Raw genomic sequence first — 6,057 nt, 5'->3', positions numbered from 1 at the left:
CCACTGGCAGCGAGGGAGACACAGTGATGCTGTAAGAGAGAAAAACCTGGAGACAGCTGTTTTGTTAAATTTTGTCTTCATATTCCTCACCCCTGAAAACCCTCCTTGATGGACTGAATCTTTTAGTAAGCCTCACTGGGTCCAAGAGAGCTGGGAACAGCATTTGCCAGCCCAGCTCCATAACAGCCTAGTATGAAGTGCTTTAAAAACTGCCTTCTGAAGTGATTTAACAGCAGCTTCACGTCAGAAGAGGACTTACATAAACATTAAATGTTCTCTTTAAATATTAAAATATTCTCTCGGGATGAATTGAATGAGGCCTGGTCCCACTGCTTCAGTGCTCTACCTGATCTGAGCCTGGTCCTGAATTAGTGTCAGAAACCTCTTGGATGTTATTGAAAGACATTGCGAGGTCACGTTTCGCTCCTGTGTCAGATGTCCCATAAATACCAGCTGGAACTGAAGTTAATAAAGATTCCCTTTCTGTCACATCCCTCCCCTGTGCTGGGCCAGCCAGGCTGAAGGTGGCTGTAGCCCCGTTCCTCTCCCTGGGCACTGGTCAAGGCAGTAGCGGGGCCATCTCCCCCCTGTCCACCCTTGCTGGGACATCAGAGCTGTCACTGCACTGAGACATGGCTCTGGGTGACCCAGCCAGATCTATTGTTTGCTGCAGTGATCACAAGAGGATTGTTCAGGCTTCCCCCTCACAATACAACATGTTGATATGCAGATGTGCTGATAATGTGGTATTATCTCAGCAGCATCAGTATTTTGTGCCTTTTCATTTATCACCCCCATAAAATACTGCCATATTGAAGGAAATAAACCTGGCCACCTCCTTTATCTCTTCCTGACTATCCCTTTGTGAACTGATTCTCTGCCTCTTCCCCCAGAGGAACACCCCCACGCATTGCTCTAGTCAAAACCTGTAATTTCTGAATGTCTCTTCCTCAGTTTGTAAGCAGGACATGTCTTTCACTCCCGAGATCTCCAGCTCAATGCCTCTCCTGGCAGATATGTACTTTGCTGTTAGTGAATTTGCTTCCCAGCTACAAAAGAGGAGGCACAAAGCAGGAAGATCTTAAGTTCAGCATCAGCACAACAAAGTACCACAGGCGTGTGGGGCATTGCCCAGCTCTGCTTGTGCCTGTGTAAAACGAGGTGAAATGCCAGTTTGGGGGCAGGAGGGGTGAACGTCCACCGGGTATTGGTGTGAGCACAGTGACAAGTCAGAACATTTATCTACCGAGCGGTCTTCCAAAGCAATCAAATCCTCACTGTCGATAGGCACTGTCTGAGACTCGTGGGCTGTCTGCCCGAAGCAGCTCCCCCAGCGCAGAGGGCACCCAGCTCCAGCGCTGCCGCAGCACGCTCCGGTGTCTGCTGGGGGCTCACAGCAAGCGGGGGGCAGGAGCTGGTGGAATCGATGCTCCCGTGCTGGGGGATGAGCAGAGAGCATCTTCCCCCTTGTTTAAGCACCGATTTTGTTCCCTCCAGCTTGTCAGGGCTCATCCTACTGAAGCCAACACACGCTGGTAACACCAGCGGTTTACCTGAGCACCCATGAAGTGCTCACCCAGCTTGAAGTGGGAACAGAGACCTGGTGAGTGCAGCCACAGGATGCTGGAGACCAGACCTCTTCCTGCTCCTGGTCACCCCTGGATGCTCCTGCTGCCTTTCCCACCCTTTATATGCAGTACAGGCACCGGTGCACACTCACTCACCTGCACAGTGATCCCTGTGTACTTACTGCAGCTTAGCAGTTGTAGCTGTAAAACTTCCAGGGAGGTCAGCAGAGCTTTTCTCCCTGGGCCCACAGGCATGTGTGCTTGTGAAGAGGACATTACACAACAGGCGTTTTATTTCCCCTGCCTTTGCTAAAGAGTTTGCATGAAGTCCATTCGACACTGGTTCTCATTTTAATTGACTTTTCCAGCATCTTTCATGGTTATGATGGATGCAGCTGACGAGTCAGCAGATGGTGTTGGGAAGTGACAAATTAGTTACCAAGAAAGGTCACTTTTTCAAAGCACTAAACTCTCCCATGTCTTGTCCCCTTTTACTTCAAATCTGTGGCTGGCTGGCCAGTCTCCCATCCATCCACAATGAAGCTTTCTGCACTGGAAAGGACAACCTTTACAATAAACAGGGAAGCTGAAAATTAATCATATCTGTGTTAGCTGCATGGTGTCTGCCAGGTTCACCTCTTAATTATGCAAGAGGGCTCAAAAAGGAAAGGAAACAGAGCTGAAAACAAGGGACCTGGCTGAGACTTCTCCAATGGAAGCACTGGAATGGCTGGGAGCAACAGGCGCCTTTTTGCTCTAGGTTTGCCCAGTCCATGTGAGCAGTTTTTGGCACGTCCCTGTTGCCAATGCAAAATGAGGATAAATGAAAATAAAAATCACAGCTAGAAGCCTCACTCCCCAGCATTATACTGCAAAAACTCTGCCCTGCTGCAGTCCCTCTAACAATCTGCAATCTGCAGCCCCCCTGGAACTCTCCTTGCTTTATGAAGCAAAATTGCAGGAGAATTTAGAAGCTTAGCAGAAATATGATGTGCGAAACGGAGTTGCTTGCAGCTCTGCTTGTCCTAAAGTTAAACATTTGCCATAATTGGGAGTAATTTTAACAGGAAACTGGCAGTAGTAGTCAAGTCCATTAAGCCATATATCAATTGCAGTGTCAAGGAATCAGGGGAAAATGAGCTCCCTGTGCCAGCACCACTGAGCATTTGTCTCCATGTCCTCCACGCCACTCTGTGCTCAGGGTATTTTGGCAAGTGGCTTGCATAAAAACCAGGAGATCGAAGCCAATGTGAGTCTGAAGCTGAAATTCAGCCCCGGGCTAAGACAGCGGGTGGAGAGCACGTGGGGGGAGAGGGTGAAGGACCAAAATCCTGCGCTGGCCCTGGGTCAGGCATTGGGGTGTCCCCAGCAACGCTGCTGATTCCGGGGCGAGCAGCAGAGCCACAGCACCAGCCCTGGCAGCACCACGGGCTAACTCTCATCCCCATATCCACAAACCTCCTTGGATGGGGCTGGCACACACGAGAAGGGAGGACACAGCTTTGTGCATTCCAGTTTGCTCTCACAGCCCCACAGCAGCCATCAGGCTTGGACAAACCATGTCCCCAGCCCCAGTTCCCCTTCCCAGTGCCCACAGGAACATTTACCTCACCCCACTCACATTAAATTATCCTTGCTTGGAGTCAGATGGGTCAAAACCCCGGCTGCTGAGCTGAATGTCTGCAGTCACACAGTCAACGTGGGTAAAGGAGTTCATTTTCGGCTCCCTGCTTTGGAAGTGGGAGCAGAAAGCTCCTTCTCACAGCTCAGGCAGCATCCTCCAGCTGCTGTCTCTGCATGGACGCGTTCTAGATTCAGCGGGCGGTGCTGAACCTCCTAATGAATAAAGCACCAGTGGCAAGTTTTAATGCAGTTTTCAACATATTAACACTAGGTAAATATTTGGAGACTCTTGAGCTTAAAACACATGTTAATTTGCAGTGTAACTATTGTAAGGGTGCAGAGTTCCCCCTCCCCTCCCCACGCTTGCCTGGCACCCTCCTCAGTCTCTCCCCGCTGCCTGGTGGTGCAATTCAAGGGCTGGGCAAACATCAAGAGCAAGGATTTAACTCCTGCTGGCTCCCAAAACCAGTTCACCCGCCTGGTTCTAGAAGATAAGGATCTACAGGGAATTTTGTCTCACATTGTTTCTCTCTCTTCCCACTCTGCCTGGTTCCTGCAGCCAACCCAGAGACCTTGAGGCTTCTCTTGCTGATGGCAGAGAGCTGTGGGCAAGATGCAGGTCAGCCATGGGGAAGAGGTGAAGGTTTGGGTGTGCAGCAGAGGGTAGGGAGCATCCCTCTGCTCGCCCTTCAGAGGCAGTGATCTGTTCTACCTGCAGATACAATGTTCTGTAGCTCTTCAGGACCAACATCTCCAACAGACCCTGGATGGAGCAGCATCTTTGCAGCAGACTCATCTCAGCACCCATTTACACCCTCAGCAACTCACTGAGCTTCTCTGGGTCTGCAATGTACCTGCAAGAGCTACCCACAGGCATTGAAAGCCTGGAAAAGGCATGCTGCACCCCATAGTGCCAAAGATCCTCTGGAAACCAGGCCTGAGGTGGCCCCAAGTGAACACCCCAAAATCAGACATACCTGGAAATTCTGCCTGCTGCCTTGATGGAAGGACAAAAGAAAGAGGAAAAGGTGTTTCTGGACATAGCTGGGATGGATTTAGCTTCTCTGCCAGTGGTGGAGGAGGTGGGCACTGGCCAAAGCGACCTATCCCGTGACAATCATCTTCCGTTAGAATTTAAACAAACCCAAACCACCCACCTTCTAATTAAACCACATTTCTGTGCTTATAAGAACATTCCGGTCTCTTAAACAAGAAAAAAGAAAAATAAACAAGAGAAAAACGTTCCCTTGCTTTGTTTTTCTTCATTTTTGGTCACTCCTTTGCCATTCGCTCCCCGATCTGGAACAAGTGAAGAGAGAAAGGAGAGGAGGTGAGAAAACAAGATGGGATGCATCTCATCTGTTTCCATTTTGGTTTCCAGATACAAACCACCAGGTTTTCACTTGAAGGCTCGGGAGTATTTTTAGGACTGGCAGAAGAGGCAGTCCCTGCACAGAGCAGGGTTTGCCTGGGGGTGACCAGGGCAAGCAAGGGCCCATAGCAGGGATGGGAGATGCTGCCGGTAGCTGATACAGCTGATGATCCAAGGCTCTGAGGCAGGGAAAGCAGCAGCTCCCTGCTCCATTCACAGGGAATGTGTATTAGATTTGATGAAAGAACCGTTTAGCCTTTACACCTGCTGGCCTTTTATTTTCTTATTACCTCCTTTTACCATCCACCCCCCCACTGTTCCCGTATCAAACTACAATAGATCAGGTTAAGCACAGCAAGACAAAGTGCTAAGGCACCGAGAAGTGCATTAAATTGCTGCATCAGCAGGAGGATGATGTGGGATATTCCTGCTCGCACACAGGTGCCACGTTCAGTGCTGTGGTCACTGGGGCACATGAAGGTTGCAGGGAAGCCCCGTCTTGCTGCAGACGGGGAGGTAAAAGCAGTCAGGATCCAACCACCAGCATTGGCAGGGGTTGTCCATGGAGATGATCCATCCATGGGAGAAGTGTAGTGTGAAAAGGCATCGCTGTGCTCAATGCTGCCAGCTCGCCAGCTCCCAGGAGATTTCCAGATACAGAGGACTGGATTATGCTGGATGCTCAGGATTTATATCAGCGCTTTCAATGGAGAGTCACCCTTCTCATTCCAAAACCCCTCAGCAGTTAATAACAGTTTATCTGCAAGAGAAGAGAAGAGTTTGCTGCTGCTTTATCTCCTTTCAGGCTTTCAAGGCAACAATTCATTCTGCAAGGCAACACGGAAACAGGGTCAGATGCCTTCAGGGTGAAAAGAGATGGTGCACGTGGCAAGTCGATGTGCTCAGCCGTGAGCATTCCTCATGGAGGAAACCTGGAAATCAGCAAAACAGTGGCACAAACATCCCAGCTGGGACATGGGACCAGGAAAAGCAAATGGAAAACTGACAACAGCAGAAAGATCTGCAGAGACGTTTGGGCCTCTCCAGCAAATTCCAGTTCAGGCACAGGACTCAAATTTGATAAAATGCCCGTTTAATCCATGGATATTTTGCTTAAGTGGTGAACAGCAATCTCAGAGAGTCTCTCCTCCACAAAGGCGTTAGAGAGTTAAACAGTAAAGACTGGGATTTAAGGAGAATAAATATTAATGAAAGGAGTGGGAAAAACAGAATCAATCATCTTTTCCAGGCAATCCTGCCATTGCTTCCTCATCTCTGCTAGGGCTGTTGCATTTCCCTCTTCTTCCATACCATGTGGGGTATAGGAGCAACTGGCCCATGTTATCCAGAGGGTTTGTGCAGAGGTGCAACTGCTGCACGAGCAATGCAGCAGCTGGAGGGAGCACCCATCACACATGGAGAGGAAAGAGAGGCAGAAAACTGGATGGGAGCAGGAACTGCGAAAGAAAAGGGGTATGTACCCATGTGGGACTC

Source organism: Nestor notabilis, unplaced genomic scaffold (assembly GCF_000696875.1).
Source record: "Nestor notabilis isolate BGI_N333 unplaced genomic scaffold, ASM69687v1 scaffold17474, whole genome shotgun sequence".
In the NCBI taxonomy this organism is placed as follows: Eukaryota; Metazoa; Chordata; class Aves; order Psittaciformes; family Psittacidae; genus Nestor; species Nestor notabilis.
Note: the sequence above shows the minus strand (reverse complement) of the source record.